The sequence below is a fragment of the Artemia sp. Qi Xiang Cuo genome, chromosome 1 (genome assembly GCF_049724085.1).
Source record: "Artemia sp. Qi Xiang Cuo chromosome 1, ASM4972408v1, whole genome shotgun sequence".
NCBI lineage: Eukaryota > Metazoa > Arthropoda > Branchiopoda > Anostraca > Artemiidae > Artemia > Artemia sp. Qi Xiang Cuo.
In genome coordinates, this window is record NC_142794.1 from 3653662 (window position 1) to 3668622 (window position 14961).

The window sequence follows — 14961 nt, forward strand, 5'->3', positions numbered from 1 at the left end:
GCTTCAAAAAAAATAAAAGTTCTTAATCAGCAAAAAGAGAAATTGCATTTTAGCCTCAGCCAAAGAACGACGCTATTCAGTTTTGAATTTTGCTAAGATAGTTGGTAATAAATAAGATGCTAGATACAATGTTTCTCAGGAAGTTTAAATTATAAGAGTGGTGTGAACGTTCAAATCATCAGAAATATTTAAAACAAATTATTGGACGAACAGTCCGCATAATGTAGTGAGTTTGCGAACATAATTACAAAATAGCGGCCCCCTCCACAGGACTTGGGCCAATTGTGAGTCAGTTCTTAGAGCGCAGGACAAAACTATGTTTTATAGTGTCGTAAAAGTGCTTTTTGAGAGGATTATTATGATCAGAATTATTTCGGCGTTCAGGCATTGCAATTCATTCACTATTGTTATCTCAATCACCATTGTTGCCAGTTGAAGTGAACCACTGCTGTAAACCTAACATATAAGTTATAATAAATCTTGTGCTTTCCTATTCGTGTTAATTTTAATTAATATGTATGTATTTAGTATCAAGACAAGTAAATTAGTTCGTATGTCTCCAAGGCACGCTCCCAGGACTCTGATTTCTACATAATATAATAGGTCCTTGATTTCCAGATAACTCAAGGAAAAGAGGTTACATTTATATAGCTACGTATTTTGTTTTCTCACTTTCAGCGGGCGGCGCTGTCACCCCTTAACATTACTCCCCACTACTGTGGCGCAGACCTGGATCCTACAATATTTAGCGAGATAAATGGTGCTATCGGAGAACTTATAAGGTGTAAGTTCACAGCTTAAAGGTATAATATTACATTCGACGCGGTCAATCTTTATTACCACAATTAGGGTCAGTCAATATTTTTTTATCGCTACATATGCTCTTTGACATTAGAGCTTTGAAACGTCCAAAACCTTCATAAAATCTATGCAGAATTTTACACGAGAGAATTTTATCAGTTTGACGGTGCGTTAGGAAAAAAGGATCATATATGTGTCGTAATCCGTATATTAACTCTTAAGTTTTATTAACTCTACGCTACAACATATAAAATTCCTCCTTCTATTCACCTGTAACACCAGTAGCTAACTAACTTTTTCATTCAACGTAGCGCAATTCACCGCGCACGAGTACATCTGGCTGAACTATATCATAAGTTGACAAGTAAGTTTAGATGATATCATCTCTATTTGATTACAAGCTCAAGCGTGCACAGCTAGGGCAGACGCGGGGGATATAGAAGCTGTTCCAACGTGTAAGAATCGCGACAACAGTGTTTAGGAGAAGGGGTTCTTTAAACCGGTCTCTAGTAATCAAATTGGACTGGTTTCCATGCAACCATCACAATTTGGAAGGTTAAAAGAGCTAATACTATTGTGAATAGCACCATGCCCTCACATTGCGAAATTATTTTTGCTTTACGTTAAAATAATTTTGCTATTAAATGGAATCTTTAATGTTTAGGCGTGGGACCTCTTTTTCTCATGTTTCTTTTACTGTGACTTCTCTTATAATGATTATAATTTCATTAACTGTAACTGATCTCATCAAACACTGCCATTTCTAGATACGATACAGCCGTGGTATCGGGTATTGGTAACAGATTCAACATCTTATAATTGGTAACTACCCCAGCCTCGAATTAAAGTTCTTTTAAGTGTATTATGACAGTAAGTCATGTCAAATACAAGTGTCACAGTATTTGTTACACCGTAGTTAATGTCATTTGCAAAGAAACTGTATTAAAAACGGGTGCATTTATTTTATTAAGATAGTGCACATTTTACTCGTTTTAATTTATTCTCGTTTTTACTGTAAATTGAAATGCAGTATGGTTTAAGAAATTTTTTTTGTGCGTCAATAACAATTTTGAACAACCTCTTGATAAAGATTATACCCAGGAAATTGTGGTTGAATTCAATAAAAAAATTAGACTATATGACATGTGAAAAATATTAATTTTAGCTTAAAAATATTCAGGTTTCAAAAATAGTCAATTTTCAGGGAATCGATGATGCATGCTTTGTTTTAAGTAAACCCAGTGTTACTGTTAAAAAAAGAATTGTCCTATGAATTGAAGATGGTTTTCTGCATGCATTAAGTGATATTTTCCTCTGTATTCTTCGTTGAGGTTTAATAACGTTATAAATAACTCATAGGAATTGCATCAGATCCGTAATATCCACTAAAAGGGTTAATTGCGAGATTTGAACACCCATGGACAGAAATATAGAGGATATTTGTAGGAAAGAAGTAAATTACAAAAAAAAAGCTAAGCTATACAAGTAGCAATGGGGAGAGGCCCTCAACTCAAGAAACAATTCAACCTCTAGATACAATAGATCTATGATATCTAGTATGAGTATATGTTACTTTTAGTGTCAGGTTGAGCTTCATGGTATCAGAGTTTAACCCAATCTCGAATCTGAGTTCATTCAAGTATCATATGGCGATCTATGATGCCAAATGTAAGTGTCAGAGAAAGTGTCACATGGTAGCCAGTCCCGATTTGGAACAACCTTGTGATAAAGGCAGGGCCGCGAAAAACCTTGCTGAATTCTTTTAAAAGAATTTTGCCCTCTGACTTATAGGGAATACTTTTTTTTAAGAAAGTTTTTGATTAAAAATAATAAGTTATTATTTTGTAATTTTACAGTGGCTTTCTGCATACTCTGCAGGAATCAGTCTTTTATGTTAAAAACATATGAACAATACGCTGATGAGGCACACTATCTGTTAATATGGTTCCAGCAAGTAGTATATACGTCGCAGAAAGAGATTAAAATCAAGTGCTCTTATCAAATAATTATGTTTTTTTGTTTTTTTCATCAAGACCCTTTGAATGGCAAAATCTTTAAAAGTTCTTAAGCTAGATCGATGGAACTTTGTGGAATAGATCTAAAGTCCAATTAGACATAGCCTAACCTACATTAAAGAGAATCTGCTCGTCATGTTAGTTTCTAAAAATGTATAGCAATGGCAAAAATCAGAAGTTCCTTTTGCATATAGAGTTATTGGTTTTGTCATCATTTTGTGATCTTTCTGGTCTTGCAGTTTGATCAAGAGACCTCTTTTGGATTACAGCAATAAATAATTAAAAATTATCGTAAAGGATTTAGATAATCTAAAGGTAGAAAGAAAAGTCTAAAAAGGGAAGAACAACTTGTCACAAGAAAAATATCATTGGATAATAGCTGTTTCAAGTAATTACTCAGTAATACAATCTTCCTAATATAAGAACATAAAAAGGTCCATGATTAGTCGGCTGAGGTTCTTTCACTAGTCGGAATGATATACAAATTCTTACGAACCTTCATTAAGCCAGTGTGGTAGGCCCACTTAGCCAATGTGAAATCACTGTAAAGGAGCAATTCTAGAACCTACTATTTTTGTAAGAAGGAAAAAATAGCTTATTGTCCCCACAAGAACGTTGTTGCCTGATGGTGCATTATTTAGTTTTCTTTAAAGACGTTAAGATGGTGATGTTTAGACTTTAGACGTATGTGTGTTTCATTTATTTTAATAGGAACAGAACTATACACAATTTAAAGCATTCGACTCTAAAAAGTTCGCCAGATAGGGAAAGAACTATACACAATAATGGAACAAACTGGAACAAGTTCAAGCACATTCGATTTATCAATTGGATTTTTGATAGGTGTTAAAAATGATCTGTTTCGGGGCATTTTTATGGCATCTCCGTGAGAATATACATACCACGATAATTTGAGATGCATACTAGACAATTTCTTCTGTTGCTTGGGCCCCAAGTCCTACCCCTATCCCTAAACCCTATTTTGAGTCCCTAATTTGAGTCCAAGAAGTTTTCTTAAGGTACCATTCACATAGACTCCAATGATTTATGATTGATAAGCGATTAATTCTTCTTCAATTTCTGTTTTTAGAGCTCACATTTTTTCAGAATAAAAATAAGTTATGAATAGGCTATGTTAAAATAGTTGTAAATCCTGGAAAAAATAACCAGCACGCTTTGGCTAAATTATATTAAATCTTTTTTTGTGGCCATGCTGTTCTGTTTAATTTTGTATTCTGACCTGTGCTATTAGCTAATGGTTGCTTATTTTCGTTACTGTAAATTTTACTTTTTTTTTTACCTCAACGGCATCGTAATATGAAAATTATTATCAGGCATAGAGATGCTAATATTATTATGGGTCTTGTTGGTTATTGGAAACACACCCAAGAAGTTAAGTGATATAGTCCTAATGAAATATTACAAAACATGATGATAAAATAATATTTTAGAAACAAAATTATGAAAGCCTAATCCAACCTGATGTAACCTAACCCCTAACCTAAGTTGAAATATATATATTTACAAAAAGGATATTAGAAAATAAATGCTATTTTCCAACACTGTAAAAAAGACACTTTTTCTTATTGGCAAATTATATCTGTCAAAGCTACATCCTAATTAAAAAATAAAAGATTTTTTGTATATGGTTATAAATATATGACATTTAAATTTAAGAAATATTGTTGAATTTATTACTACTATTTATTAGATAGTACTACTAATAGTCCTGTTATTCATGGGCGTAGGCAGCATATTGTCTAGGGGGGGGGGCAGTAGATAGTGTGAAGGAGGGCCGTTTATCAACTGCTTTTCCAACCATATGCTTTTTCAGCCATATCTAATATAAATTTGAAGGTCTAGGGGGGGGGGGAGGCAGATTTATTGTTTGATGAATTTAAGAGGAACAGAACTATACACAATTTAAAGCATTCGACTCTAAAATGTTCGCCAGATAGGAAATTTCTAATCTATCATTTATCTCTGACCCTAACTTCATAATCTAGCTTTATTAATTAACTTTATAAAGATTTAATGGTTTCTTTATAGACTGGACTCTTTTGCGTTCAAAGCTGGAAAGCTGTATTGCATTGTACACTACACGCAAAACTTCAAAGTCAAAGGGAATTACGAGGAAGGTTTTGGCACAGAACCAACTAGCAAAAACTGGAAAACTGCAAAAACAAAAGAAATTAGCTAAAATTTAGTTTGTTCAGATGATATCTAATAATGTGTGTTTTACCCCTTTGCCATTTAGAACATATTTAGCCATTGTTTTATTTTTTGAATTTATTGTCAAGGTCTTTTTGTTTATTTCAAATGTTATTTTTAACTATTTTGTTTTAAAAACTGGGAATAATCAGGAGGTTTGGTTTGTTGTTGTCAAATTGAAAATGTTCTAGTATTAATTCAATAAATTTATGAAATATACATATGTGGTTGGATTCATTGTTTGAAAAATACAGATTGTATCGGCTGTTGAGTTTTTATTTGTTTATGATGAATTTAAAAGAGATACTTACTTTTAACATTGAATTTTAGTTAACCTCATATGTGGATAGGTTTCCTTTAGAATTTCTGCTTAAGATTACCGCTAATAATTGATTTTACTGTGCTTTCATAATTTCCATAGCAGCCTACTCCTTGTTCTTCTGTTTTTCTAAAAATTGTCTCAATGCTAAAGGGGAGATTTATATATTTTCTTTTATATGGATAGAAACAATTTTAAACTGAAAAATTGCTTCCAAAAGTTCTTCAGGGCTCGTTACAGTCATTATCCATTAATTCAAGATTTATTAAATTTTATTTTATTGTATTGAATAGCATGCATATCTAATAAAAGAATCACTCTTATGGCATGCAATGTTACAATTGTTTGCCTTCAGGCTATATCTTTGCTTCTGAAAAACTGCAGTTTCTTCGTAAAGTGTATATTTGAGATTATCAAATTCGTCAATGTACAGGATTGCCAAAAAGCAAATTCAAAAGTCTGGATATTCTAATAAAAGATTACTTACCATTTCTTTGGGAAAACCAAATTGAATAGCCACCAATTGCTTCGCTAGACTTCAGCTTACTGTCAAACTATGCCATTACTACTAATATTTTACTTCTTCGAGATTCTTTTTTCTCTTTTATTAATTATAAGGATAATAATTTAATCTAATGGCTGTGAAAGCATTCTTGTTTTTTGAAGAAAAATATCCTTATTAGTTGGTTGTATGGTTAATATTTTTATGATCTTGTGTGTGTGTTCAAAGAAATAAATTTATGCTTATTTTAATTTATTTGCCTCTTTTTTACCTAGCTTCACCGTTTAAAATAGAAAAACACTGACCATAAAATAAGTGTTTGCATTATCGCCAATGGCTCTGGCTCTCTGGGCTGCCTTTGTCCCATCATTGCGTCGTACTGATCTATCCTTTCTGAGGGATTTCCGTGCATTCGGTCTTATTTATGATGATTATTTTATTAATGACGCTTATATCTGCTGTGCTGTGAGGTTAGTTGATCTTAGATGCAGTCTCCTGCTCTTGGTCAAAGCTTATTTTTCCAAAGAGAGTTTCTCAAGAAATGCCTTTTAGAAATCCCCTGGATTATTTGATCCCCACCAAAATTTGCATGAACCAGATGGTGCTTCCAAAACATGAACAAGGGCTGAAATTTGATAGGCCAAAATCTAGCTTTCATACGAGAGCTCAATTGTAAATTCTTCAAAAGGTATAAAGCACCAAAATCAAATCTAAGATAGCAACTCCCTCGCGGAAAGATCTAAAAGCAAAGTGACATACATTGATAAAGCACAAAACGTGACAAATTTTAACGAAAGTTGCTTTCTGACACTTAGTTGGATCTTTTACTTATTATAAGTTCGTTCTAAGAGAATTTTAGGTAGATACCTAACGGCTCATTAATTTATACTATGGCATCATGAACTATATGCTACATGTGTGCATCTACATGCTTGGTAATTAGTAGGGCAAGTTTTTGGACAGTGAAAGCGTATTAATACCTTCTGAAGAGTAAAAACTCACTCTAAAACTTAATTGCTGTGTTAACTTGGATTTTGCTAAAACTTAAGAGACTTATCTTCACTGTTACACTTTAAGGTTAAATCTGACATTTTCACACTTCTCAAATATTTCCTAAAAATGTTTTCCAAATTGCATTAAAGGGGGAGGATCAGTGGTCAATCTATTTTTACAATGCTTTGATCCTCTCTCGGCATAAACGCCCTTCTGATCTGCCTTTGAGGACAGCTTGGCAAATAGGTGTTTGCAGTTAGTTCATTTGTGTAAAAAATGTCGTTCACGACCTTTAGACCTTTAGGCGACACTGATAATATAAATAAGCCCAGCATCGAATAGCATCTTAGTGTAGCAAGGTCTATAATGCTTTTAAGCTCAAGACAGGATAGCGTTTTCACAATTTGTACAATACGCTACAGAGTGTCTATTGTTTTTTGGGGGGTCGGATGGCTATTGAATTTCACCAGCTGTTGGGAGCTGATTTACTGATTGGAAAGTGGTCCATGAGAACGGATTTATTGATTATAATTGGGATTATGATATATTTGTTGTTCAATTTGGGATAGATTGGTCTAATTACGGTTCTTGGAGCTAATCTTGGTGAGTATGTTTTGTTTCAACATTGTTCTTAGCATGTAAGTATTCCTGCACCAAGTATTTCAAATGTGTGTTTTAATCATTTTAGTTTGGCGTGATTGTATTTAAACAAATTTTTAGAATGTTTTGAATTGTTGCCCAACGATTAAGTTTCCAAGTTATTTATTTAATGCAAATTTAAAAACTGAGAAAGAGCGTTCGCTAATGCGGCGGCCCCGCGTTGCTGAATGCCGTGAAGATTTTGTAACAGCAGTTTACTAAGGTCTTAAATTTCACATAAAGAAATTTTTTCTGTTGACCCCTCCTTCTTCTCAATAATCGAGCGCAGTTTGTTTCATCATTCTCGGCACCATTTACTTATGGAACTACAGAATAAAATCTCTTCAAGAAAATATTGTTGTATTGAAAATGGCGTGACCCCTTTGGTGGCTTAGGACCATATTTCAACATCGTACCATGTTAACATCATATAAGAAGGCCTTTGGGGTTGAAAAAACCTCAAAACCTTGGGGCAAGGGTTTCGAGTTATGCCCCGAAGGCATATAAGGTTTTTATGGAAGGGCTGGTCGTGTAAACCTCGGAGGGGCTCCTTCTGTTGGAAATTGAAATTTTTAGTTCCCTTTTTAAGAGTCAAAAGTGGCAAGATGGCAACTAGCCCCTCTCCTCCACGCTCTCTTTTCCTCAAAGCCATCTGATCGAATTTTGTTCAAAATAGACCAAAGATCAGATAACAAAAACTTCGGGTCTACACAACCCTCCAGAGTCTGGGGGCAAGCGTTGTAAGTTATCCCCCGGGGCATATAAGGTTTTTATGAAGGGGGGCTCAATAAAATATTGAGATAACTTATGAAGGGGGTTCGTATAAACTTCAGATGGGGGCTCAAATGATTAGAAATTGAAAGTTCTAGTTCCCTTTTTAAGAGTAAAAAGTGATCAGAGGGCAAATACCCCCCATGCCCTCTTTCCCCCAAATGTATCTGATGGAATTTTTTATAAAGCCATTTTGTCCAAAATAGACCAAAGATCATATAACAGAACTCCAGGGTTGACACAACCTCCCAGAGCCCAGAGTCAATAGCCCCCATACCCTCTTTTCCCCAAATGCATCCGATCGAAAATTTGAGATAGCCATTTTGTTCAAAATAGTTCAAAGATTATATAACAATGGCTTCGGGGTTGATAAAACCCCCAGAGCCCGGGACAAGGGTTGTAAGCTATGCCCCGGGGGCATGGGTGCCCATATGGGGGGGGGGGGCTGGGGGAGGGGCTTCTGCCCCCCCCCCCTGGCTGAATGATGCTGCCTTATTTTTATATTTTTGTTCTGAGATTTTTATTATATAGCATTAAAAGTGCCAATTAGACAAAGTTTGCCCCCCCTGGAATTCAGCTTATGGGCGCCCATGCCCGGGGGCATATAAGGTTTTTATGGAACAGGTGACCGTATAAACTTTATAGAAGGCTCATTTAATTGGAAATTGGAAAAGTTCTATATCCTTTTTAAAGAGTCAAAAGTCACCAGAGGGCATATAGCTCCCCCTCTACCTCCTCTTGTCTCCAAATGCATCCGATCTAAATTTTGAGATAACCATTATGTTCAAAATAGTCCAGAGATTATATAACAATGCCTTTGGGGTTGACACAATCCCTAAAGCCTGGGGGCAAGGGTTGTAAGTTATGCTGTATGGACATGTAAGGTTTTTTATGGAAGTCATAGCGGTATAAACTTAAGAGGAAGCTATTTGATTGGAAACTGAAAGTTCTAGTTCCCTTTTAAGAGTCAAAAGTGTGCCCCGGGGGGAGCACTTTGTGAGTTATGCCCCTGGGGCATACAAGATTTTTATGAAAGGGTTGCTCGTATAAACTTCAGAGAAGGCTCATTTTGATTTGAAATTGAAAGTTCTAATTCACTTTTTTAGGAGTCAAAAGAGATCAGAGGGCATTCTATTTAAGGGGTGGTCGTATAAATCTTGGAGGAGGCTAATTTGATTGGAAATTGAAAGTTCTAGCTCCGTTTTTCAAAGTCAAGAGTAATTGCAGGGCAATAAATGGAGGCCCCCCCTCAGACACACTTCTTTTTCCTAAATGATTCCGAAAATTTTGAGTGGGCCATTTTGTTTAAAATAGTCGAAATGCCAAATAACTATGGTTCTGGGTTTGAAACCCCTCCAGTCCTTGGGAAAAGGACTACAAGTTATGCTAGTTGTCCATCATTAACATGCAATTTTTTGTGGAAGGCGGGATCGTATAAACTTAGGAGGAGGCTCATTTGATTGGAAATCGAAATTTCTCGTGCCCTTTTTAAGACTCTAAAGTGATCAGAGGGTAATCAGCCCCCCCCCCCCCTCCTCGTGCTTTTTCCCCTAATGCAAAGGTTAAAAGCTATACAAGTTTCCAATTGTTGATATATAAGTTTTTTGGAAGGGGTGGCCGCATTCACTTTGGAGGGGGCTCAATCGATTTGAGATTAAAGGTTCTACTTATTTTTGCAAGAGTAAAAAATGATCAAAAGGGGCAGCCAGCCCTTCCCCTTTTCTCCAAACGTTTTTGGTAAAAATTTTTAGACAGACATTTTTTTTAAATAGACAAAAGGTCAAATAACTATTGTTCTGGGATTGAAATCCCCCCCCATGCTCCAGAGGTAAAGATTGTAAATTATGCAAGTTGCTTATTGTTACTTTGATTACTTTGTTACTTTGAAATTTTTTAAGTCAAGTTTATCTTGTTACCCCAGTCAGAGATTTCATCACCCATCTGTATGAGCATCTCTTATTCGAAAATAGCTTTAAGCGATCTTACTAAAATCGAGCCTTCACTACCAGGGTGAGTGTTTTCTGGGACCTAAAAGCAGAAAAATAGCTTGCTCATTTCCGGACCTAAAGCCATATAAATTCGGGAAAGCAGCATTCCAATCAGGATGCCTTAGGAAAATAAAACAAGAAAATGGGTGGGGCGATAATATATGTCGTTTAGCGATTTTGTTCGTTTTTAGCTTGATTTGCATATTCAATTAAAGTTTTACTCGTTTATTCATTTATATAAGTAGCTGTTGCATGTTTGTTTTTTATGATTTTTTATTTAATTTACGTTCGTTTTGGGTTTCATTTATTCTTTAATAGTAATTTCTGGTCGTTTTGAGTATAAATTATTATAGGTTTTTATTTATGTTGCTCTTAAGTTTAATATTGCCTTTACTTTGAAAAACTTCTTTCTTGGAAAGATTTTTTTTTTTAATTAAAGCCTAAGAAAAGGACAACTTAGGGTATTGAAATGTTGAGGTGATAGTGATGAATAGATAGATCTTATATCCTGAGCCTTAATTTCACCCGTGCCATTAGGCGGGCCAGGACATTGAGGAAGAGCCTCTAATTATCCTGTTGGTTTGCTGCAGCTACCACATCCTCCCACGCAGATCGGATAAAATTGTTAAGGCTCCCTAGGTCAGTCTAGTAGTTGTGTCGTGGTATATTCTTGGGCCATCCCCCCTGACGGGTTCCCGTTGGGTGCCAGTGAAGGGTAAATTCGTGAGAAACTGAAATTGTATAGATTCTGACAGATATTTAATTGGACTGTATTTACATACAGACAAAGTATGGACTGTATGAAAAAATACAATAAACTCATGTATGAAAAAGTAAGGACATAAGCTTTTTTTAAAGTATTTTTTTTTTGAAAGGACATTTGAAAGCATTGGTTGCAAGTTAAGTTCTTCTATGTTATTTATTTTACGTTCCCTAGAATTTAATGATGAGGTCCTGCTTTTTCTTATTCTTCTCTCTCTTCCTTTATTTGTTTTTTATGGCGAAGTACTAACACCAGTACTTACTGCTTGTACTTGTTGTGGGCTCAGATGCGAACGCCTCCTGACCCGGCATCGAGAAGACTCCGCATGCCTGTCCGTGACGATCTTTTGCCAGCTTTTCGGCAAACTGGATATTGCCCCTCTCCGTCCTTCTGTCACCAATGAGTTCGAGGTATGGTGTTGGCAATAGTAAGGATGTGGGAGGCTATGGGATATGGTGATGTGGTGTGGTCTATTCCCATTTAATTATTTCACAGAGAATAACTTGCCTTTTTAACCGGGTTAAAGTAACTACATGAACGCGAGGAACTATTGATTTGTACCTTCTAAGAAAAACCAAGCTTTTGAGCAAATCAATCATTCAGTGAAAGAATTGTGGGGAGATGCCTGGTCTATCTCCCTTGTGAATGGCCATCTTGTCGCATGTCTAATTGAATAATACAGTAAAATGAACAAATAGTTTGTATTTGAATTTGGTACGGGAGTTTTATATTAGTATTAAGAAAAGTATTCCAAAGCCGATTTTTATATCGACTATATTTTTCATAAAGTAGCATGATATTGCTCGCCGAGCCTTAAATATGGAATTTTGAAACATTTTTTATTTACTCTCATGTTTAGGGAATAACAAAGCTTCTTCACTCGGCCCTGTGGCAGCTGTCATCGAACAACGAGCACCGTACTTGGGTGCTCGCCTAGAGCTTGAACCAATAAGAGATCCATCCCCTGTACCACCATAGGTTTATATTTCTTGGTGTCTATGGCAAGCACATACGCATGATATTTTTTTTTTTTGGGGGGGAGGGGGGCAATCATAAAAATAATAATTTTATTCAATAATTTGAGCAAGAAATACCCAAAAATTCAAGAAATTTCGGGCATGGGTGGAACCCTAGACCCTCCCTTAAGTACATCCCTGGTGTGCGGTGGTCTTGATATTGGTAAAATAGTTTATTACTGGCTATCTCTTTGTCTAGGTTTAGTGAAATGAAAGACCATGTACTTGCAGCTTGATGCTTCGAGTTTTTTTTTAGGATTTCAAGAAATATAATTAAAAACTGTGAATATCAAAATCTTAAGGCATCATAATAATTTTGGTTATGTGCAAAATGTGCCCCAGTCATATTTTTTTTTTAAGTTAATATACAAATGCAATGGGTATTGTCAGGTTCAAACCAAATCCAAAAAAGTGCGGCAACTGAATTTTGGAAATGTTTAGTCCAAATTTACATAATTTTTAACAAATACCACCATGTAATTTAAACAAATACAGGCAAATGCTGTACGAGCTCCCAATTTTCAGGACCTGTTATAATACTAGGCAGTGGCGTCATTTCGTGAGGTGGAGGCAAGGAGGACAGTGGCGTCATTTCGGGAGGGGGGCAGCTGCCCCCGAATAATTGGGAGAAATAATTATTATATAGCCCATTCACCTTGACTCTCTGGATTGAGACCTCTCTTGCCTCCCCCCAATAAAATGCTGAAGCTATGTCCCTGATAGTAGGTCCAGTATACTTTCGAGTTTCTACTGAAAAGTATTTTGATCCATTGACACATTTTTCTTAGAAATAGAATTGGTGTTTTACGACCATATCAAATGGAAGCTTTACTCTTCTTAGAGAATTTTCAAAATATGATTTATTGCAGCTATTGTAACATTATCATAACTATTTATTATGTAATACTGCTTAATTGTAATACACTACTTGCCAGAAATAGTATGGGAAAAGATGGGAAAATGTGTATAAATAATTCTAAAAAATTTGACGAAACCCGGGATCTTTAGTCTAACGCTCTCTCAACTGAGCTATTTCGACTTAGTTAAAGTTTCATTTATCAGGTAATAAAATGTGACTTAAGTCCGAAGTTTTTTACGGGCCAGAGGCTTTAGTTTTTGTGCTCTACTAGTTTCGTCTTTGAAAAACCAGCAATAAAAGTGGGTACAAGGGCATTAAACGTACTCTTTTATATACTGTATATGAAATGTCAAACGGGAGATGCGACAGATACCCATCAGACTGGTTATTTCAAGATACCACTATTAAGAATCAGAATGCAAAGAGTAGTTTTCATTGCGTTTACAATGTTTAAACTGTTGTTTTTAGGGGTTTAGGGGGGGGAGGTACATAGGTTAGGTTACGTATTTAATATATGGTATGCTTTACCCCCCCCCCCACCCCTTAATGTGCAAATATATATCCCAAATTTGTTTCTAAAATATTATATAGGCCTAGCCATCCTATTTTATTTTATTTCATTAGCATTTACCAAACTTGACTTCTTAGCAGTATCTAAAAGAGTACGTTTAATGCACCAGTACCTAAAAGTGTAGGTAATTTGCAATGCCGGGGTTCAAATTAGTACACGTGGTAATTTTTTGGTAGTTCATATTATTGACTTAGGAATAAAGTGAACATACCACTCGATGCCTTTTTTATGCTCTTTATGAATATAATAATCGCTTCTATCGGACGTTCACATTTACCCCCCCCCCCCCCCTAATGTGCAAATATATACTCTGAATTTTAACCTCACAAAGAAGTTATCAACACTAGTTACGTTATTGAAAAGGGGTTGAAACTTATGACTAGTTTATAAATAAGCTGTTCAAGAGCAACATATTCCAAAAATACTCATTTATAGCAATTCAAATCTCATTTATTAGGCAACTCAAATATAAAACATTTTCCTACCGTTTCAAGTTTTTCCAATGCCGTCGACAGAAATAGCGCTGATTTTTCCGATTCGAAACTTAGCCGTCGACAATTCATGATATATTCCAATTCAGGGTATATATTTGCACATTAGCGGGTATGTTCACTTTATTTGTAAGTCAATAATATGAAAAATTTACCATATACGCTAGTGAATATATTTATTACAAATTACAAGATCTACATAAAACTGTTGGTGAAGATATTCCTCGTGACACCCTATTTGTCACTCATAAAAGAAACATCTTCCTGCTGCAGACTTGCAATATACTTCACAGCATTCGCAGAATCAATTGTTCCAATAGAATCGTACGTTACAAGAATCTGAACAGCAGACAAAGTGTAGAGCAGATGTGGATCATGGTTTGGACTGGCTCCAGTGCCATCGCTCGGACACTGGGAGAATTTGGTACATATATAGTGTTTGGTACATATCCACTGAGAACCACGTCACCATATCTATAATCTAAAATTCAAAGAGGTTTTAATTTCATACAATCAAAGAAAAAGGCAAAGAAATCCTGATGTTCAAAAAAAGGCAAAGAAATTCTGATATCCTGAAAAAAATAAAGAAATCCTGAAGTCCAAAAAAAGGCAAAGAAAAGAAATCCTGAATTCCAAAAAAAGGGTAAATAAATCCTGAAATAAAAAAAAGCAGGTAAATATATCACGACTATATTACCTTTCGGGCTGCAATGTCTCTTGGATAGGCGGATAATATCTACCAAAATGAATTTTTGAGTTAATAAATGCCAACAAAATAACTATCTCCTAAAATTTGCTTAGTCTCATCAATTCCCCTATATCTAAGCATGAACCTATCAGGAGGTCCCACCCCTCACCCCTGCTGCCATCTACAATTAAGTCTAAAGCCGACAGGTTATAATTCATTCAAGGATTATTGATCCACGAACGAGTCAATGACCCCTTTTTTCAAGGTCGATTTATTTGTTGTTTGGCCAAGTGTATTGAATCCGGAGTGAAGTTTGCACATGCGCATTAACGGT